Source organism: Elephas maximus, chromosome 2 (assembly GCF_024166365.1).
Source record: "Elephas maximus indicus isolate mEleMax1 chromosome 2, mEleMax1 primary haplotype, whole genome shotgun sequence".
NCBI lineage: Eukaryota > Metazoa > Chordata > Mammalia > Proboscidea > Elephantidae > Elephas > Elephas maximus.
In genome coordinates this window covers 234,109,370-234,133,056 of record NC_064820.1, presented here as the reverse complement: position 1 = coordinate 234,133,056, position 23,687 = coordinate 234,109,370, and the positions used below count along the sequence as shown (strand labels likewise).

The window sequence follows — 23,687 nt, the reverse complement described above, 5'->3', positions numbered from 1 at the left end:
CACCCGATGACAGGCTGCAAGATATATAAAAGAAACTCTATCAGCATTGAAAAGTGAAATAGACAGCTCCACAATAATAGTAGGAGACTTAAACACACCACTTTCGGTGAAGGACAGGACATCCAGAAAGAAGCTCAATAAAGACACGGAAGATCTAAATGCCACAATCAAGCAACTTGACCTCGTAGACACGTACAGAACACTCCACCCAACAGCAACCAAGTATACTTTCCTTTCTAGTGCACATGGAACATTCTCTAGAACAGACTACATATTAGGTCATAAACCAAGCATAAGCAGAATCCAAAACACTAAAATATTACAAAGCATCTTCTGTGAACATGAGGCCATAAAAGTGGAAATCAATAACAGGAAAGGCAGGGAAAAGAAATCAAACACTTGGAAACTGAACAATACCCTGCTTAAAAAAGACTGGATTATAGAAGACATTAATAAAGAAATTCAGAGAATCCAATGAGAATGAAAACACTTCCTATCAGAACCTTTGGACACACCAAAAGCGGTGCTCAGAGGCCAATTTATATCAATAAATGCACACATCTCAAAAGAAGAAGGGGCCAAAATCAAAGAATTATCCCTACAACTTGAACAAATAGAAAGAGAGCAACAAAAGAAACCCAGAGGCACCGAAAAAACAAATAATAAAAATTAGAGCTGAACTAAAATAAAATAGAAAAACAATTGAAAGAATGAACAAGACCAAAAGCTGGTTCTTTGAAAAAATCAACAAAATTGATAAACCACTGGCCAAACTGACAAAAGAAAAACAGGAGAGGAAGCAAGTAACCTGAACAAGAAATGAGAGGGGCGGTATTACAACAGACCCAACTGAAATTAAAAGAATCATATTACTATGAAAAATTGTACTCTAACAAATTTGAAAACCTAGAAATTGGATGAATTCCTAGAAACACACTACCCAAACTAACACAAACAGAGGTAGAACAACTAAACAGACCCATAAAAGAAGAGATTGAAAAGGTAATCAAAAAACTCCCAAGAAAAAAAAAAGCCCTGGTCCGGACAGCTTCACCTCAGAGTTCTACCAAACTTTCAGAGAAGAGTTAACACCACTACCACTAAAGGCATTTCAGATCATAGAAAAGGACGGAATACTACCAAACTCATTCAATGACGCCAGCATATCCCTGATACCAAAACCAGGTAAAGACACCACAAGAAAAGAAAATTATACACCTATATCCCTCGTGAATGTAGATACAAAAATCCTCAACAAAATTCTAGCCAATAGAATTCAATAACATATCAAAAGAATAATTCACCATGACCAAGTGGCATTCATACCAGGTATTCAGGGATTTTTTTTTTTTTTCTGGGATGCAGGGATGGTTCAACATTAGAAAAATAATTAATGTAATCCACCACATAAATAAAACAAAAGACAAGATTCACATGATTTTATCAATCAATGCAGAAAAAGCGTTTGACAAAGTTCAACACTCATTCATGATAAAAACTCTCAGCAAAATAGGAATAGAAGGAAAATTGCTCAACATAATAAAGGGCATTTAAGCCAACAGCCAACATCACCCTAAATGGAGAGAGCCCGAAAGCATTCCCACTGCCAGAGCAATTAGGCTAGATAAAGAAATAAAGGGCATCCAGATTGGCAAGGAAGAAGCAAAAGTGTTTCTATTTGCAAATGAAATGATCTTATACATAGAAAACCCTACGGAATCCTCCAGAAAACTAATGAAACTAATAGAAGAGTTCAGCAGAGTTTCGGGATACAAGATAAACATACAAAAATCAGTTGGATTCCTCTCCACCAACAAAAAGAACATCAAAGAGGAAATCACCTAATCAATGCCATTTACAGTAGCCCCCAAGAAGATAAAATATCTAGAAATGAAACTTACCAGAGTTGTAAAAGACTTATACAAAGAAAACTACAGTGCACTTCTGCAAAAAACCAAGAGAGACTTACGTAAGTGGAAAAACATACCTTGCTCATGGATAGGAAGACTTAACATTATAAAAAAGTCTATGCTACCAAAAGCGATCTATACATTTAATGCAATTCCAATCCAAATCACAACAACATTCTTTAATGAGATGGAGAAAAAAATCACTAACTTGATTTGGAAGGCAAAGAGGTCCTGGATAAATAAGGCATTACTGAAAAAGAAGAACAAAGTAGGAGGGCTTACTCTACCTGATTTTAGGACCTACTATACCGCCACAGTAAACAAAAGAGCCTGGTACTGGTACAACAACAGATACATGGACCAATGGAACAGAATTGAGAATCCAGACATAAATCCATCCACGTATGAGCGGTTGATATTTGACAAAGGCCCCAAAACAGTTAAATGGGGAAAAGACAGTCTTTTTAACAAACAGTGCTGTCATAACTGGATATCCATCTGCAAAGAAATGAAACAAGAACCACACCTCACTCCATGCACAAAAATGAGCTCAAAATGGATCAAAGACCTAAATATAAAATCTAAAATGATAAAGATCATGGAAGAAACAATAGGGACAATGTTAGAAGCCCTAATACATGACATAAACCTTATACAAAACAGTATAAAGAATGCAGAAGACAAACTAGATAACTGGGAGTTCCTAAAAATCAAACACGTATGCGCATCCAAAGACTTCACCAAAAGAGTAAAAAGACTACCTACAGACTGGGAAAAAGGTTTTAGCTATGATATTTCTGATCAACATGTGATCTCTAAAATCTACATGATACTGCAAAAACTCATCTGCAAAAAGACAAATAACCCAATTAAAAAATGGGCAAAAGATATGAATAGACACTTCACTAAAGAAGACATTCAGGTAGCTAACAGATACATGAGGAAATGTTCACGATCATTAGCCATTAGAGAAATGCAGATCAAAGCTGCAATGAGATTTCATCTCACTCCAACAAGGCTGGCATTAATTCAAAAAACACAAAAGAATAAATGTTGGAGAGGCTGTGGAGAGATTGGAACACTTATACACTGCTGGTGGGAATGTCAAATGGTACAACCGCTTTGGAAATCGATTTGGCGCTTCCTTAAAAAGCTAGAAATAGAACTACCATACGATCCAGCAATCCTACTCCTTGAAATATATCCTAGAGAAATAAGAGCCTTTACACAAACAGATATATGCACACCCATGTTTATTGCAGCAGTGTTTACAATAGCAAAAAGATGGAAGCAACCAAGGTGCCCATCAACAGATGAATGGATAAATTATGGTATATTCACACAATGGGCTACTACCATCGATAAAGAACAGTGAGGAGTCTGTGAAACATTTCATAACATAGAGGAATCTGGAAGGCATTATGCTGAGTGAAATTAGTCAGTTGCAAAAGGACAAATATTGTATAAGACCACTATTATAAGAACTTGAGAAATAGTTTAATAGGATAAGAAAATATTCATTTGTGGTTACGAGAGGGGGGAGGGAGGGAGGGTGAGAGAGGGGCACTCTCTAATTAGATAGTAGATAAGAACTATTTCAGGTGAAGGGAAAGACAACACACAATACAGGGGAGGTCAGCACAACTGGACTAAACCAAAAGCAAAGAAGTTTCCTGAATAAATTGAATGTTTCGAAGGCCAGCGTAGCAGGGGCAGGGGCCTAGGGACCATGGTTTCAGGAGACATCTACATCAATTGGCGTAATAAAATCTATTAAAAAAACCTTCTGCATCCCACTTTGAAGAGTGACGCCTGGGGTCTTAAACGCTAGCAAGCAGCCATCTAAAAAAAAAAAAAAATGCATCAATTGCTCCCACCTGGAGCAAAGGAGAATGAAGAACACCAAGGACACAAGGTGATTACAAGCCCAGGAGACAGAAATAGCCACATGAACCAGAGAGTACATCATCCTGAGACCAGAAGAACTAGATGGTGCCTGGCTACAACCAATGATTGCCCTGACAGGGAACACAACAGAGAACCCCTGAGGGAACAGGAGTGCAGTGGGATGCAGACACCAAATTCTCATAAAAAGATCAGACTTAATGGTCTGACTGAAACTAGAGGGACCCCAGTGGTCATGGCCCCCAGACCTTCTGTTGCCCCAGGACAGAAAGCATTCCCAAAGCCAACTCTTCAGACATGGATTGGACTGGACAATGGGTTGGAGAGGGATGCTGGTGAGGAGTGAGCTTCTTGGATCAGGTGGACACTTGAGACTATGTTGGCATCTCCTGCCTGGAGGGGAGATGAGAGGATAGAGGGGGTTAGAAGCTGGTGAAAAGGGCACGAAAAGAGAGAGTGGAGGGAGAGAGCGGGCTGTCTCATTAGGGGGAGAGTAATTGGGCGTGTGTAGCAAGGTGTATATGGTTTTTTGTGTGAGAGAGTGACTTGATTTGTAAACTTTCACTTAAAGCACAGTCAATAAGTATAAAAAAAAAAAGAAGACTGGGGAAGAGTTGCCTCAAAGTAGAGTCGACCCTAATGACGTGGATGCTCTCAAACGTCGAGCAGCTAAAGCAAAAGGAAGAATTGATGAAGTAAAAGAACTGAATGGAAGATTTCAAAGAGCATCTTGAGAAGACAAAGTAAAGTATTATAAGACACCTGCAAAGACCTGGAGATGGAAAACCAAATGGGAAGAACACGCTTGGCGTTTCTAAAGCTGAAAGAACTGAAGAAAAAATTCAAGCCTTGAGTTGCAATAGTGAAGCATTCTATGGGAAAAATATTAAATGACGCAGGAAGCATCAAAAGAAGATGGAAGGAAAACACAGAGTCAGTACACGAAAAAGAATTAGTCGATGTTCAACCATTTCAAGAAGTGGCATATGATCAGGAACCGATGGTACTGAAGGAAGAAGTCCAAGCTGCTCTGAAGGCATTGGCGAAAAACAAGGCTCCAGGAATTGATGGAATATCAACTGAGATATTTCAACAAACAGTTGCAACACTGGAGGTGCTCACTCGTCTATGCCAAGAAATATGGAAGACAGCTTCCTGGCCAACTGACTGGAAGAGATCCGTATTTATGCCTATTCCCAAGAAAGGTGATCTACCTGAATGTGGAAATTATAGAACAATATCATTAATACTGCACACAAGCAAAATTTTGCAGAAGATTATTCAAAAACTGCTGCAGCATTATACTGACAGGGAACTGTCAGAAATTCAGTCTGGTTTCAGAAGAGGACGTGGAACCAGGGATATCATTGCTGATGTCAGATGGATCCTGGCTGAAAGCAGAGAATACCAGAAGGATGTTTACCTATGTTTTGTTGACTATGCAAAGGCATTCAACTGTGTGGCTCTTAACAAATTATGGATAACATTGCAAAGAATGGGAATTCCAGGACACTTAATTGTGCTCATGAGGAACTTGTACATAGATCAAGAGGCAGTTGTTCAGACAGAACAAGGGGATACTGATTGGTTTAAAGTCAGGAAAAGTGTGCGTCAGGGTTGTATTCTTTCACCGTATGTATTCAATCTGTATGCTGAGCAAATAATCCAAGAAAGTGGACTATATGAAGAAGAACAGGGCATCAGGATTGGAGGAAGACTCATTAACAACCTGAGTTATGCAGATGACACAAACTTGCTTGCTGAAAGTGAAGAGGACTTGAAGCCCTTACTAACGAAAATCAAAGACCACAGCCTTCAGTATGGATTGCACCTCAACATAAAGAAAACATAAACCCTCTCAAATGTACCAATGAGCAACATCATGATAAACGGAGAAAAGATTGAAGTTGTCAAGGATTTCATTTTACTTGGATCCACAATCAACAGCCATGCAAGCAGCAGTCAAGAAATCAAAAGAAGCATTGCATTGGGCAAATCTGCTGCAAAGGACCTCTTTAAAAAGTTGAAGAGCAAAGATGTCACCTTGAAAACTAGGTGCGTCTGAGCCAAGCCATGGTATTTTCAATCGCATCATATGCATGTGAAAGCTGGACAATGAATAAGGAAGATCGAAGAAGAATTGACGCCTTTGAATTGTGCTGTTGGTGAAGAATATTGACTATACCATTGACTGCCAAAGAATGAACAAATTTGTCTTAGAAAAAGTACGTCCAGAATGCTCCTTAGAAGCAAAGATGGCGAGACTGCGTCTTACATACTTTGGACATGTTGTCAGGAGGGATCAATCCCTGGAGAAGGACATCACGCTTGGCAGAGTACCGGGTCAGCAGAAAAGAGGAAGACCCTCAACGAGGTGGATTGACACAGCGGCTACCACGATGAATTTAAGCAGAGCGAGGATTGTAAGGATGGCTCAGGACTGGGCAGTATTTCATCCTGTTGTGTGTAGGGTCGCTATGAGTTGGAACCGACTTGATAGCACCTAAGAGAAGAAGCAGAAGTCATTTACATTCAGCGTGGTTATTGATAGGTATGAGCTTACTGCTCTCTTTTTTTTTTTTTTTTTGATGATGTTGATATTTCTTTATTCCACTTAACTTTCTGTGCTGAGTTCTTTTTATTTATGTATTTTCTTTTCGTCTCTTTCATTAGCAATGATTTTGTGTTTGCTGAGCCTTTATGTTTTTCTTCTTTTTTTATTCTGTTGGGTAGGTTTATTAGCTTCCTTTGTGGTTACTTTTAAATTTACTTTTATTTTTCTATGTTTAAACCAGGCTTTTCTTTCTTTCTTTTTTAATTGTGCTTTAGGTAAAAGTGTACAGCTCAAGTTAATTCTCATACAAAAATTTATGCTCATGTTATTATGTGACTCTAGTCACAGCCCCTGTAACGTGACAGCACACTCCCCCTTTCCACCCTGGGTTTCCCATTTCCATCCAACGAGCTTCTGGCCCTTTCTGCCTTCTCATCCTGCCTCTGGACAGGAGTTGCCCGTTTAGTCTTGCGTATCTGCTTGAACTAAGAATTATTTTATTAAACCAGTCTTTTATTTCTTGATATCATCTTGACTTACTCTCCATATAAAGATTCAATGACTACATCACTTATTCCCCCTTTCTGTTTTGATGTAGTCATTGTTTACATATTGATGTCTCTGTTTTCCTGTTTTTAGCTTTGTTTTTGTGAGTTTCCTATCTGGGTTGATAACTAGTTGATCTGTCCTTCACCCTAGTCTTAAATTGTTGTCTGATGTTGTTGGTTCTCTAACCGGAGGGCTCCCTTTAGTATTTCTTTTAATTTTGGTCTGGTTTTTACAAATTCCCTTAATTTCTGTTGATCTGGAAATGATATAATTTTGCCATCATATTTGAGAGACAGTTTTGCTGGATATGTAACTCTTGGGTGGCAATTTTCTTTTTCATCAAGGTTTTATATATGTCATCCCATTGCCTTCTTGCCTACATGGTTTCTGCTAAGTAATCTGAAGTCTTATTGATTCTCCTTTGTAGATGACTTTTTGTTTCTTTGTAACCGCTCTCAGGATTCTTTCTTCATCTTTGGTTTTGGCAAGTTTGATTATGATATGCTTTGGTGACTTTCTTTTAGGGTCTATCCTGTACGGGGTTCTTTGAACATATTGGAAGTATGTCTTCTGGTCTTCCATGATACCAGGGGAGTTCCCCCCCACCTCCAGTAAGTCTTCAACAATTCTGTTTTCTGTTATCCACCACCTCCCCACCAATTCTGGTTCTCTGATCACCCATACGTTTTTTTCTCTTGATAGTATCCCAAATAATTCTTAGTCTTTATTCATTTTATTATTTTTTTTCTGATTTTTCCTCAAATTGTTGTCAATGAGTTTACCTTCAATCTCACTAGTTCTGACTTCCGTTGTCTCAATTCTGATCCTATGACCGTCTACTGATTCATCTAATTCAGAAATTTTATTGTTAATATTTTGGATTTCTACTTGCTGTTTCTGTATGGTTTCTAGCATCCTATTTATTCTTTCATTTTGTTCTTATATTGTTTTCATGAATTCTTCTACTTCTTTGTGTGTTTCTTGGTTTGGTCTATGTTTTGCCTGATCTTTCTGATGTCTTGGAGAGCTCTGTATATTAGCCTTTTGAATTCTTTATTGAGAAGTTCTGATGCCTTATCTTCCTCTGGAAGGTTTTCTGGTTCTTTATTTTAGTCTCTTGCTGGAGCCATCTTGTCCTGCTTCTTTACATAATTTGATACCGACTGTTGTCTCCAAAGTATCAATAAGTTATTATATTTATTCATTGTATTTTTCTTTACTGTGTGCTACATTTTTGTTTTAATATGTCCAAATAGGCTAGCTGTGTGTGCAACTCTAGTTGTCGGCATCGTCGAAACTCTCAAGTCCTATTTCCAGGGGGTCAGAGCAGCTATTAGGTATGTGAGCCCAGGAGTCTGTTCACTGGGGTGTGGTTGTTAGGAATGCAGGTGTCCAGGGTCATCAGTCACCAAGTGTGTGGTGCAGAGACTTTCATCTCTAGTCCTAGGTGGGCAGGGCTGTGTGGGGATGTTTGGATCAGGGACAGGTCTCTGGTGCAGTGGGGGGTGATATGTGGGGCAAGGTAGGAGGCTGTCGGTTACCTCAGGCTTACTGGATGGAGGGCATGTCCCTGTCTGCTATAGTGCATAGTAGGGGGGAGGGGAGAGTGCAGCTGGTCCTCGGGTGCCTGGTTCCATTGGGTGGAGGGGTTGGGAAACACCCCTAATTCTCAGGTCCTTGTTGTGGGTGGCTAGATTCAGTGGATGATGCCTCTGGACCTCAGGCCCCCAGCGTAGGTGATTGAGGCCCCTTTTCAGGGGACAAGGCAGTGCTGAATATAAGAAATTTACAGTTCCCACTTGGCTGCTGTGGGTGAAAATGGGCTTCAGGTGGATGCCCTGCCTGTTTTGTCCTAATAAGGGCATTTGGTGTTGGACTGGCCTGCAAGGCACTGAGGTGAGGGTGAAGGGTGTGGGTGAAGAACGCTGCAAGTCTGTGGACCCCCTATGCCAGTGGCTGTGAAGGGGCAGGTGCTGTCAGACCTGCCACGAGTTCCCGGCTTAGGGGGTGTGGCCTGGTTGAATGCCACAGGACTGGTGTGGGAGCAGCTGGGGAATGGGTGACGGGAAGGGAGTCTTCCTCCACTGTGGAACTCTGGTGTGGGGAAGAGTTATGGTACTAGGGCATGCTGTGGTTTGGGAGCTTGCCCTTAAGTCTAGCAGGTTTTGTGTTACTCTTGTGTGTTCTGGAGGTGCCTGCAAATGTGCTGGGGTGGGGTGGGTTTTAGTATGGGATATTGCTACTTCACTCAGCCTGTGTGCACTGTGCAGATTCAGCTAGCAGGATGCCTGCGAGTCTTTGATCCATAATTCCCCATTTCTGCTGTTTTTGAATTGTCTCTCCTTCCACATGCGCTTGGATTCTTCTGTTTTATCTTTGATGATTAGGAATCCTAGATTATCATAAACATTTGATTCACTTTTTTTTTCCAGGTCTTTGTTGTAAGCGTGACAACAGGAAGCATCAATTTTGCAATCTTGGCTCTGCCTTTATTAGTAATTATTAAGATTGTCTGCATCAATATTATTTTGCCCAAACTCACTGCCATATAGTCCAATGTATTTTTTTTAAAAAAAATACACCACTATTTATTTTACTGTTTATTTGTTTTTTAAAAATCTTATGTTAGTTTGAGTTTGTGCAGTTTTAAATGCTGTTGTTTTGTTAGTTGCTGTCGAGTCAGTTCTGCCTCACAGTGATCTCATGAGTATGGAATACACCTGCTACATAGGATTTTCAAGGCTGTCACATTTTAGAAGCAGATCACCTACCCTGTTTTGCAAGGTGTCTTTGAGTGGGTATGAACCTCCAACCTTTTGGATAGTAGTCAAGCACTTAAACTTTTTTGTCACCCATATGTGTATATATTTATTGATTAACATAGATATAGATTTGTGTTGGAGACCTGTGGATGGTGGGTCATATTAAGAAGATGTCCAGGGTGTTGAACTCATTTTCGTGTTCCCAAATATCTTCATACCACAGCCACATTCCAATTAGTGGATCATTGCCCACAACCAAGCCCACGACCTGTAAGTACGTTTTCCGTAAGTTTCATAACACTTCACCACTTCACCACACTCATATTGTCTAGAACTTAATTACATTGTCATATTTAGTTGAAATGGGGTTGTGTGTGTGTGAAAAAAAAAATTTTCAACACTGCATAGTAATCCACGGCATTAGTGACACAGGGTTCTTCTTTTATTTATTTATATTTATTTTATTTTATTGTGCTTTAGGTGAAATTTAACCTCAAGTTAAATTCTCAGGCAAATAATTTATACACATATTGTTAGGTGACACTAGTTGCAATCCCTATAATGTGACAGCATATTCTCTCTTTCCATTCCAGGTTTCCCATTTCCATCCAACCAGCTCCTGTCTCTTTTTGCCTTCTCATCGTGCCTCTGCTTAAACTAAGAAGCACATTCTTCAGGAGTATTATTTAATGTTTTTTCACCCAGTCTAATCTTTGTCTGAAGAGTGAGCTTTGGGACTGGTTTTAGTTCTGGGTTAACAGAGTGTCAGGAGGCCATGGCTTTGAGGGTTCCTCCAGTCTCGGTCAGACCATTAAGTCTGGTCTTTTTACATGAATTCAATTTCCACTCCACGCTTTTCTCCTATTCTCTGTTGTGCTTCCTGTTAGGGCAGTCACTGGTGGTAGCCGGGCATTTTTCTTCTACCATTGCTCCAGGTGGATTGGGACAAATTGATGCATCTTAGATGGACGCTTGAAAGCTTATAAGGCCTCAGACACCTCTCACCAAAGTGGGATACATAACATTTTCTTAATCAACTTTGTTATGCCAATTGATCTAGATGTCCCCAGAAACCATGGTCCCCAGACCCCAGCCCCTTCTACTCTGTCTCTCAAAGTGTTTTGTTCACACAACTGGACTAAACCAAAAGCTAAGAAGTTTCCTGAACACAACCAAACACTTTGAGGGACACAGGGTTCTTATAAGAAAATGCTTTGACAATATCATATGTTATCAGTGGAACAGCATAGATTCTACAGTCATTCTGTAGAAGGTTATAGTTAACCCAGCAAGCTGATGTCAGGAAGAACACATTAGAAGACAGAAACCCTTCATCCACACACACCCTTCAATGTCTATTTATATAGCATTAGCCTAAGAGGGGGAGGGAAAACTTAATTTATCCATTGTAAAGTTACAAGGGGAACTCTAGGTCTGGGAACAATTGTTCGGAGTATGAATACCAAGGATGAGGATTTCACACCATACGTCATATTAAGGTGCCTCTGCCTGCCAGGCGATAAGATTACTCACCATCCAGGAAATACAAGTGGTTAAATTTATGAATTTACTTCTAATTTAATCTCAGTGTGATTTGTGCAGAATCTCTCTGGATTGTGGATGCCCAAGTTAAACCAATTAATTGTGCTTTTTTAATCAAGATAATTGATAAAGTGGTATTTTTTAAAATAAAATTTATGTTTAAGAAAATATATATATTTATTGTGCTTTAAGTGAAAGTTTATAGTTCAAGTTAGTTTCTCACACAAAAATTTATACGTACATTGTTATATAACCCTAATTGCTCTCCCTATAATGTGACAGCGCACTCCTTCTTTCCACCTTGTATTTCCCATGTCCATTCAACCAGCTCCTGTTCCTTTCTGCTTTCGCATCTCACCTCTGGACAAGCTGCCCATTTAGTCTCATGTTCTACTTGAGCTAAGAAGCACTCTTCCCAAGTATCATTTTATGTCTTATACTCCGGTCTAATCTTTGTCCGAAGAGCCGGCTTTGGGAATGGTTTTAGTTTTGGGCTAACAGAGAGTCCGTGGCCATGTCTTCTGGGGTCCCTCCATTCTCAGTTGAATCATGAAGTCTGATCAAAAAATATATATTTTTAGCCTCTCAAGCAACCTTTTCAATTAGGAAAGCCAGTCTTTTTGAACTGTATGTCTTATTATTGCTAAATATGTTTTGTTCACCAGATTATATAATCCTACCCAGAATCATGTGTTTAGCAGAGGTAGAAAGGTGACCAATGATATCTCTGGTTTTATTTCTTTCATGCCTCTAAAAGCCATTCTGTAATGATAACTATGTCACTTATGAAATTCACCTGAAGATTACACCAATTTTAAGATGACTCTACATTTTATAAATATTAAAATTGGAAAGTAAATGTGTCTTGAAACTGAGGAAAAATAACTTCTCTTGAAACCTTCCAAACATGGTTAATTTGATTTAAATACTACCATGCCCAACACATTCCCCAAAGCGGCTTTCATTTCCTTGTTTCTAAGACTGTATATGATGGGGTTCAATGTTGGAGGCAGCACAGTGTAAAACACAGACAAGATGAGATCAAGAACTGACCCCAAATTAGATGCTGGCTTCAGGTAGTCCAAGGAAGCAGTTAGAATAAACAGGGTCACAACAACCAGGTGAGGAATACAAGTGGAAAGGGCTTTGTTCCTACCGTCTAAAGAGGAGGTCCTTCGGACAACGGAGAAGATATGGACATAGGAATAAACCATAAACACAAAGCAAGCTAGTGAGGCACTGAAAAAAAGTGCAATAATGCCAATTTCTCCTATATTCAGCTTGGAATCTGAAATCAAAATGATTTGTGGAATATCACAGAAAAACTGATGGATTTTATTAGAACGAAAAGTTAGAGAGAATGTTGCTGCAGTGTGCATTGCTGCAGAGACCACCCCACTGATCCACAGGCCCTACTGCTCGTGATGACCTCATAGTGCAGTGGACGGCAGATGGCCACATAGTGGTCATAGGACATCACGGTGAGAATGGCTAATGCAGCACAGACAAAAACTGCAAAAAAAAAAAACACCTGCAAAACACACCCAAGGAAGGATATTGAGCTCCTGTGCATCAGAGAGTTAACAACAAAGTTAGGAACAGTGACAGAGATGTAGCAGATGTCTCTGAATGACAAGTTCTTCAGGAAGAAATACATGGGAGTGTGAAACCGAGGATGACAAGTAATGAGGAAGATGATGAGCCCATTTCCTATCAGGGCTGCCATGTAAGCCATTAGGAATAGGATACCAAGTAGGTTTTGTATCCCTGGGTCCGTGGAGAATCCCAGAAGAAGAAACTCAGTGACAGCTGTGTGATTTTTCATCTCCTTGTTGGCATGTTCACCAAGTGCAATCTGTGTATGTAATCAAACACGTAGAAGTGAGACTGCTGGAGATTTACTTATAAGGAGGAGTATTAGGATTTCACATTTCAGGCGGCAGAGATACATTGATTTATATTACAGGTAGATGCTGATTAATGTTTAACAACTGACTAGCTCCAAAGAGGGGGCGGGGACTGCTAGTAGTGCTTGCCAGTTTCTGTGGAGTAAAAATTGCCACTGTGACCAAGAGTAAGGCATAGAATGTGTACACAGTATTGCCAGAGGTATGAATTCATGGCCTGTCAATAGCTACTAATGAGTAAATGTAGTTAAAATAACAGCCTATGTTTAGTTTTTACTGTACGCCAGGCAAAGGTAGATGTAGTGGTTAAAGGCAAAGCTTCTGGATCCGGAATTCCTGGGTGTGCATCCTCAGTGTAACTTATGGCTGTAGGTACGTGACAAGTTACCTAACCTCTCTGTACCTAAGTTTCATACTGTTGTCTGAGAAGTGTTCTGTTGATGTATATTAAGACCTGAGAAGTCTCTCACTTATTAATGACAAGATGTTGGCAAACGGTGAGGCTGATTTTGTTGAAGATGGTGTATACTATCGATTTTAATCTGTACAGTCAACGAGGCCATCAGGTGCTGTGGTAGCTCCAGTTTAAGAGCTCAGGAAAATAAGGCAAAGACTGGCTAATTGTTTCAGCCCAACATTATTGCCAATGTCAGTAAATGTCAAAGATGGGACTAGAATGTGTTTAATTTGACACTGGCCTGGCTAGTCTTCCCAAAGTGCACAACATAGAGTGTTTTCGGCAAGTAGTCGGCAAGGCATACTGTATGTTAAATAATAGAATTATATGATCTCGTAATTTTTTGGTGATAACATATGATTCTCAATGCTTACTGCCATTCTCACTAGAGGAAAAATTTGTGTTTGTGTTTGTGTGCAAGTACATTTAATCATTGGTAAGTGAGGGGACAGAATAAGAGGGCATTGTCCCTATTTAGAGACACATTGCCATAATGTTGATATGCATTTTTTAAATAAACATTAACCATGGATTACATGTGATTTTTTTCATGATTTTCCTTCCCAGATAATTTGCTCACCTCAGCCAGTGTCTGTATGACATTGTGCAGCCACCTACAGTTTTACCAACACCTGTATTTATACCATTATCCTGATCTAAAGGAAATTTTGTGTCTTAAACCAGAGGAATGATAAACATCCTATTCAAAAGTCCAGGACTAAAAAAAATGTACATCTGCTCTAACTATGGTCCTGTCCAGTATTCAGTATTTAAAGCTTCAGTTCCCTACTTTTTTCGTGTCTCCTGCCTGCACTTCTGCCTTCATGTTTAGGGATTTAATCAACCTCTTTCTTCCCCAACTTGGAATGTTTTCACATATTCATATCACAAGTCACAGTGTCTACTATTGCTAACCTTAGAAAATCTTGTAACTGATCTAAAGGCTTGATAAACAATGGCTCAATGTTTTAGCATTTGCCAAAAGAGTGTGGTCTGGTTTTTTCTTCCATCAGATGCCCCCAGTGTGTTTAATTCACTGGGATTTGAAACTCTTTACCGTAGATGGTATTTGGATTGAAATTCTGGTCAATATTTTGGTCCTTGGACACTACTTGTCTTGGTGGTAGGGTTAATTGCTATATCATCTCTAAATGACAATACCGTATCTCAGTTACCACATTCCAGTTCACCTAAACATCAAAGTAATTCAGTGCTAAAATCCTTAGCATTGTCTGTCTTATGTTGTGAATAAAGCACAACCTTCTAGTTGAGATAATGCTTTCAAACGCACATTTTTCTTAATGACATAACGTGATTACAACTGTGAATAAATTTAGCATCTACTTTCCTTTATAAGAAAAGATTTTATAAATGTTAGAATTCTCAACAAATATTTTCTTTAGGAGAGGGACATGGGCTGAAGGAATAATAAAGGAGATCTCCAATTTGTCTTCTCTATAATGTTTTATAAACACTGCCCCGAAGAATGTTGATATCAAGATTGGAGAGAGCCAACAATTATGTTTTATCCAGCTACACAGAATTAAGAGAACAATTTAAACACAAAACCGCTACTCTTATTAGAATACATTTTGAAAATGTAACACTAATTTAAAATGTAGATCCTAATTTTCCAAGATAAATGCAAGATATTATCAGAATTTATTTACAGCAATTTTTTTGGAGAAGTGTCTTAAGCATGTATACCCAAGGTTATCAAAAATCAGATCCCTTAAGAAATACAAAAATATATTTTGATTCTGACTAAACTTAACCTTAGGCATGCTTAGAACTCTACTCTTTTTACAAGAAAAATTGTTCCAATAATTCCATAAATATTTCAGTGAATTAAGAGTAACTTCACAAAATGACTTTTTCTATGACATAATCCTAATTCTACTGGACTTTGTGTGTGTGTGTGTGTTTCTTTATGCTCCAAACTGTTCTTTCTTTCCACTCTGTGATTGTCTTCTCTTGATTGTATCTTAGACAAAATAATCAGAATTTTCTATAACATATCAATTTATTTTGAGATTACGCAAACCTAAAGTAAATCTAGGTTTGGTATCCAGTAGCTATATGTCTATAGATCATGCCTAGCCAATTAATTTAATAATATGTTAGAAAAAAATAAAAAATAAAACTTTTTTCTTCTATAGCTAAAAAAAAAAAAGAAGAAGAACTGTTGTCATTTAGCTGATTCCGACTCATAGCAATGGCCTACTGGTTAAGAGCTAAGGCTCCTAACAAAAAAGTCAGCAGTTCAAATCCACCAAGTGCTCTTGGAAACCCTATGGGGACAGTTATATTCTGTCCTTTAGGATCACTAGGAGTTCTATAGACAAGGAGTATGATATCTCCTCAAAGAGTGCCAAGAGATGATATTTACATGATGGCTGTGTATTAATCTCTGAGATGTAAAAGAGGCTGTTAGTCTATTTCCTTATTACAGCTTTTTCAATATACCTGTGACTAGAACTCTCCAGTCTTCATTGATTGGCTTCATCTTTGAGTGTTTGCTACTATGCAATGTGATACAAGTAATACGTTGGTACAGCAATGGGAACTGAGAGAACATAATCCCCCTCTCGCCAAGGGAAATGACACCTCAAAGCTTCTCTGAGGAAGAGAGAAAATCCCAGGTTTAAAGCTTGCAACTCAGATGCTGACTTATCTACCCTAAACAGGTTCAAGGACACCAAGGAGAGAAAAATCTGGGACAAGAGAGACAAAGAGAATAATTGCAATTTGGAGATCTGGGAAATACAATCAAGAGATTAACCCCACAGGACTAGTCAATGGGAATGTGTTTCTTTTATGATTCTGATGAGGAAGAGGGAGGGAGTTTCAACAAAGCAGTTAAGGATCAAGCTAGGATATATAGAGGAGATACAAAAATCCACTAATCTCAGATACCAAGTGAATCATTTCACTACAAGAAATAGCTGGTTTGTTTTGAACAAAATCTCTTATCTAGAACAATAATTTTTATCAGTAAAAGCCAAATGCTAGATTTTTAATCTAAAATTTCTTTACAAACTTACTTGCAAACATACATATATTTGAATATTTCTCATATGCGGAATAAAATAAAGAGTGTCATCAAACTAATATCTGCCTTTAGAGGGCATGCTTCTTGGCTTTTATTATAAAAATTACATTACCCTGAGGAAATCACATGAATAATCTTCATTATTATTATATGTTTCAGTTATAAATACTAACCTTTTATAGAAGGATCTGATGTTGATATATCAAATGGTGTACAAATATATTGAAAGATCATCAAATTGTTTCTGTTAGGTCCATTAATTTGATCCTAGAATAAATTATTTTTTCTTATTGTACCATACTGATACATTACTAGGAAAAACTTAGAGCTTTGAATTGCAATATCGAAGGATTCTATGGGAAAAATATTGAAGAATGCAGGAAGCCTCAAAAGAAGATGGAAGGAACACACAGAGTCACAATACCAAATGAAACTGGCGATGTTCAACCATTTCAGAAGGTAGAATATGTTCAAGAACCAATGGTTTTGAAGGAAGAAGTTCAAGCTATGTAGAAGTCATTGGCAAAAACCAAGGCTCCTGGGCTTGACAGAAATGGAAGCAGTGCTGCAGGTGCACACCTGTCTATGCCAAGAAAATTGGAAGAAAGCCTCCTGGCCAACTGACTGGAAGAGATCCATATTTGTGTCCATTCCAAAGAAAAGTGATCTAATGGAATTCCTAAACTGTGAGACAGTATCATTCATACCACACTCAAGTAAAATTTTGTTGAAGATAATTCAAAATTTTAAAGCACTACACTGCCAGGAACTGCCAGAAAATCAAGCAAGATTCTGAAAAGAATGTGGAAAAAAGGATATCATTGCTGATTTCAGATGGATCTTGCTGAAAGCAGAGAACACCAGAAAGATGTTTACTTTGTTTTACTGACTATGCAAAGGCATTTGACTGTGTGGGTCATAACAAATTATCAATAATGCTGCAAAGAATGGGAATTTCAGAGCACTTAATTGTGCTCATGAGAAATCTGTAAGTTTGTTCATCAGAACGAAGGGGTACTGCATGGTTTAAAATCGAAAAGGTGTGCATCAGGGTTGTATTCTTTCACCATATTTATTCAATCTGTACACTCAGCAAATAATCAGAGATGCTGGACTCTATGATGAAGAATATGGCATCAAGATTGGAGGAAGACTAACAACCTGCGATATGTAAACTACTCAAACTTTGCTTGCTGAAAGTGAAGTGGACTTAAAGCATTTACTGATGGAGATCAAAGACTACAGCCTTCAGTACGGATTCCACCTCCACATAATGAAAACAAAAACCCCCACAACTGGATGAAAAAGCAACATCATGATAAACAGAGAAAATATTGAAGTTGTAAAGGATTTCATTTTACTTAGATCCCCAATCAAAGCTCCTGGAAGCAGCAGTCAGGAAATCAGACAAGGTAGTGTGTTGGGCAAATCTGTGGCAAAAGACCTCCTTAAAGTTTTTAAAAGCAAAGATGTCACTTTGAGCACTAAGGTGTGTTGGATCATGCTAGGATATTTTCAATTATCTCATATCCATGTGAAACCTGGGCAATGAATAAAGAATACCAAAGACAAATTGGTGTCTTTGAATAATGATTTGGGGAAGAATATTTGATATACTGTGGCCTGCCAAAAGAACTAACAAACCTGTCTTTGACAGAAGTGCAGTCAGAGTGCCCCTCGGAAGCCAGGATGGCAGACTTCATCTCAGGGACTTTGGACATGTTGTCAGGAGGGACCAGTCCCTAGAGAAGGACATCATGCTTGGTAAAGTAGAGGGTCATGAAAAAGAGGAAGACCCCTGACCAGATGGATTGACACAGTGGCTGCAACAATGGGCTCAAACATAGCAATAATTGTGAGGGTAGTATAGGACCAGTCAGCACTTTGTTCTGTCACACAGAGGGTCACTGTGAATCGGAACCAACTTGATGGCACCTAACTACAGCAACAATAACCTTTTATTAATTTCTAATATTTCCATTTAAACCTGACATTTTGTCTTTAATTGTAACTTAGGTAAACCTTATGAGAAACAATATATAATATTTGCATTATATTCCATTTAATTTTGTTCTCATTTTCATTGAGATTTGATTTTCTGACACACACATGGCTTTTGCTTTGTATCAAAATATAACAATATGAGGAATTTAAACAAGTCTTTAATGTACAGTTGGATTTTTTTGCAAATTAAGACACCTATGAGTTTTAGCCACACAGCAGAATGTACCACGGAAGCAGGGATGGCAAGACTTCGTTTTCATATACTTTGGACATGTTATCAGGAGGGACCAGCCTCTGGAGAAGGACATCATGGTTGGCAGAGGGTCAGCAAGAAAGAGGAAGACCCTTAACAAGATGTATTGACACACAGTGGCTGCAACAAGGAACTCAAGCATAACAATGATTGTGAGGATAGCTCAGGACCCAGCAACATTTGACTCTGATTGCTATGAGTCAAAACCAACTCAATGGCACCTAGCAAAAAGACAATAAGCACACCTATGTAACCAGCACTCAGATGAAGAAAAAAATATTACCAACATTCTAAGAATATTCTTTTTGTCTTTTCCAATCAGTAATCACACCTGAGTAACAAATATAATGACTTCAAATTATCAGTTTGAACCCTTGGGGAGGTGAATTGACACGGCGACTCCAACAATGGGCTCAAACACAGCAACAGTTGTGAGGATTGTGCAGGGCCAAGCAGTATTTCGTTCTGTTGTGCACAGGGTCACTACGAGTGGGAACCGATTCAAGGACACCTAACAACCAACAAAGTGGTAGTTCTGATTTTAGTTTTTTGAGGAACTGCCACACTATTTTCCACAATGGCCAGTGCTGTGACTAAGGGTATGTGTGGTATGGACCACCGTGGGTGACACTGTCAGATAGGACGACATCAAATGACTGTCTATAAAACTTTTGTGCCGTTTTAGCAGAAATTATTTTTTTTATAAAAATACCCTGTAGTTAGTTTCCAACACACACAAGAAAATTTTGTTTAAGCCCAGCTTACATGTATCAATATATCTACGTGGCTAAAACAATGCTAATTTAATTTCTTGACCTTCTAATGCACTTCGGCCAGAACCCTCATACCCAGTTACAGTGATGATTCTCATTATGTGGCTTCACCTGTCCGTGGTAGAAGCACATGCCGTTGTTTTCATTGCTGCTCCTCTTTTTAGAGTCACTGACTTTGACAAATTTTCTTGCGTTTTAGCTACAAAATTGTGATAATTAGTATTTCTGAACCTATATCAATAACATTTCTGAGAATTAAATAATATTAAAGGAGAAAAAGTAAAAAAAAAAATTATCAGTTTGGATGCCTGCTTTTGTATTTTCTATAAATGGAATATGCTGTAAGCTTTTGTGTGTGGCTGTTAATTGGGAATTATTAAGATTGTCTGCATCAGTATTATTTTACTCTGTCTCAATGAGTGAGAAAAAAAAAAATACGCACTTGCTCCCCTGCCTTTCCCTCGAGCTGACGCGGCAGCGCCTCTGTCTCGCTTTTTGTTATTTTCCCCCCTTTCCTTTTCTTTTTCTTCTGTTTCCCCCCTCCGCCCCTTTCACCATTTCCCCTTGCAGGCGCATCCCCCGGTCAGGGGCAGAGCCGGTCTCCCCCTCCGCCTCTCCCCGGCCCCCGCCGCCCTTTGGCGACAGGGAGCCCCCTCCCCACCGGGGCACAAGTGGCGGCGGCGGTTGGAGGAGCGGGACAGGCGGTGGCTGCGGCGGCCACAGGTTTCGGGTCATCATGGAACTAATTCGCTGACCGACCAGACCCACAAGCCGCAGCCGTGCGACCCGTCCCGCTCGAGCCCCCGCGCCTGCGCCCCCAGGCCCAGTCCCCCTCTTCTCCTTCCTCAGTCGGACCGCCCTCGTCCCGTGCGCCCCGCAGCTGCGCGCATAGGAAAATGAGGTGGTAACGGGCCCGCGGATGAGCCCGCGTCACCACTGTGAGGCCTACAGCTCTGCCCGGGAGGAGGAGGAGGAAGAAGAGGAGAAGGTAGCTACATCATACTGGGTGACAGACAGATCCAAAGGATATCATGAAGTTTCCAGGACCTTTGGAAAACCAGAGATTGTCTTTCCTGTCGGAAAAGGCAATATCTAGGGAAGCCCAGATGTGGAAGGTGAATGTGTGCAAAATGCCTACAAATCAGAATGTTTCTCCATCCCAGAGAGATGAAGTGATTCAGTGGCTGGTCAAACTCAAGTACCAATTCAACCTTTACCCAGAAACATTTGCTTTGGCTAGCAGTCTTTTGGACAGGTTTTTAGCTACTGTAAAGGCCCACCCAAAATATTTGAGTTGTATTGCAATCAGCTGTTTTTTCTTAGCTGCCAAGACTGTTGAGGAGGATGAGAGAATTCCAGTATTGAAGGTGTTGGCAAGAGACAGTTTCTGTGGCTGTTCTTCATCTGAAATTCTGAGAATGGAGAGAATTATTCTGGATAAATTGAATTGGGATCTTCACACAGCCACGCCATTGGATTTTCTCCACATTTTCCGTGCCATTGCAGTGTCAGCTAGGCCTCAATTACTCTTCAGTTTGCCCACACTCAGCCCGTCTCAGCATTTGGCAGTCCTCAAGCAGCTCCTCCATTGTATGGCCTGTAGCCAACTTCTGCACTTCAAAGGCTCCATGCTTGCTCTGGCCGGTGGTTAGTTTGGAAATGGAGAAACTCATTTCTGATTGGTTTCCTCTTACAGTTGAACTGCTTCAGAAAGCACAGATGGATAGCTCCCAGTTGATCCACTGTCGGGAGCTTGTGGCACATCACCTTTCTACTTTGCAGTCTTCCCTGCCTCTAAATTCTGTTTATGTCTACTGTCCCCTCAAGCACACCCTAGTGAACTGGGACAAAAGAGTGTTCAGATTACATTCCTCCTCTGTCCCAGGCCAAGATTTCTCCAAGGACAACAGCAAACCAGAAGTGCCAGTAAGAGGTACAGCAGCCTTCTGCCATCATCTCCCAGCTGCCAGTGGGTGTAAGCATACCTCTGCTAAACGAAAGGTAGAGGAAATGGAAGTGGATGACTTCTACGATGGAATCAAACGGCTCTATAATGAAGACAATGCTTCGGAAATGTGGGTTCTGTGTGTGGCACTGATTTGTCAAGGCAAGAGGGACATTCTTCCCCTTGTCCACCTTTGCAGCCTGTTTCTGTCAGGTAGTTTGAACAAGTGTTACCTTCAGGTGCAAAACTAAGGTAGACTACTCTGGGAATGAGAACATGCAAAACCAGGAGAGGATATATAAGGGATACATACCTTATCAGACTGAACTGAAGTGAGCCAGAAAAAAAAAAAAAAAAACATGTTTACTATATAAAAGGATCCAAAATTAAGGGGGGGGGAAGAAGCTAAAAATTTCTTTATAGTGTTTGTCAGTTCCTCTGTTTTCTCTGCTGAAATGTAGTGTAACTTGCCCTATGTCAAAAATCCACACTTGAATGTTTTTTAAAGTTCCAAAATTCATAATTAGCAAGCCCTGTCCCTGGCATCCTGTTAATTTTCTTTTTTTGCTTGCTTCTTCATTGAATACGTAATAAATTTTACACATGTTAATCTATACCCTGGCCTCTACTAAATAGGAAACACCCCAAATTATTATTATTATTATTTTAGCAATTTAGTGAAACAAATGACTCATGTTTAATCCACAATTCAAATTCAGATTAGTCTGAAAAGTTACTTCACAATTGCCCTGTGTGAATCAGAGGGTAACAGAAAAGTCTTCACCATGTTGATTTTTAATGTTTGTCTCATTTCAACTTCTGGAGTCTAAAAACAAAATTATTGCTTTTATTTTTGTTTATCATAAAGTGAAACTTTTAAGTGGCATGTAATTGGAACACAGATTTGTTGAAAACATTTTTGACATTTGCATAAAATAATTTGTGATAAAGTTAATATATCCAGACACTCACCAAAGAAAGACTTATGTAAACAACTAAAATTAGATTTTGTAACTGACCAGAATTTTCACTCATTTATAATAAATGGGAAAGACTGTTTAGATGTCGGGGCAGTTCTGTGATTTGAGTCTGTAACATGTAATAACCGATTTCAGTACCCAAGTTTTATATCACTAGGGTTTCCTTGATAAAAGTTACACCCCCTGCCTCTTCAATCTACCTATATTTCTCTTAATGACTTCTGGATCCCAAGCTCTCTGTGCAGTCTGAAGAAGGTATTACCGTCACAACCATGTATTGACTGACAATAAAAGCCTCTGGTAGCAATAAAAAGTTGTCCTTAAAAAAAAAAAAAAGCACTCAATTTATCTCACTCTTTAATTGCTTTTTTAAAATCTTGCATCAGTTTTTGTATGTATAGTGTAAAATGTTGTTGATTTATTAGTTGCTCTTGGGTGTACCTGGCCTCACAGTGACCCCATGAGTGTAGAATACAACTGCTACATATGATTTTCAAGGCCATCAACCTTCAGAAACGGATTACCAGACCTGTTTTCCAAGGTGCCTTTGAGTGATTTTGAACCTTTAAACTTTTGAATAGTAGTCAAGTCAAGCACTTAAACTTTTGTGTCACCAATATATGCACTTACCTATTGATGAATGTATATATAGATTTCTGTTGGAGACCTGTGGATGGTGGGTCACAGTAAGCAGAAATCTGGGGTGTTGTACTCATTTACATGCTCCCAGATATCTCCACACCACAGCCACTTTCCAGTTAGTAGATATTGTCCAGGACCAGGTTCATGACTTCTAAGTCCATTTCCATTAAGTTTCATAACACTTCACCACACTCACATTGCCCAGAACTTAATCACATAATCATATCTAGTTAAAATGGAATTTTATTGTTTTCTCTGAAAACAAAATTCTTCAACAGTGCACAGTAATCCACAGCATTAGTGACACAGGGTTCTTACAAGAAAAAGTATTTTTAACATCATCTGGCATCAGCATAACAGCACAGACTCCGGTAAACTCTACAGTGGTTCTGTAAAGCGGTACAGTTGGGCCAGCTGGTAGAAGACAGAAACCCTTCACCTACACACACCTG

The 23,687-nt window shown here is 39.3% G+C and overlaps 1 pseudogene; it reads left to right on the top strand.

Moving 5' to 3' along the window:
- Positions 1-20,556: 20,556 nt before the first annotated feature.
- Positions 20,557-21,966, top strand: LOC126070716 (cyclin-I-like; annotated as a pseudogene).
- The last annotated feature ends 1,721 nt before the right edge of the window (positions 21,967-23,687 follow it).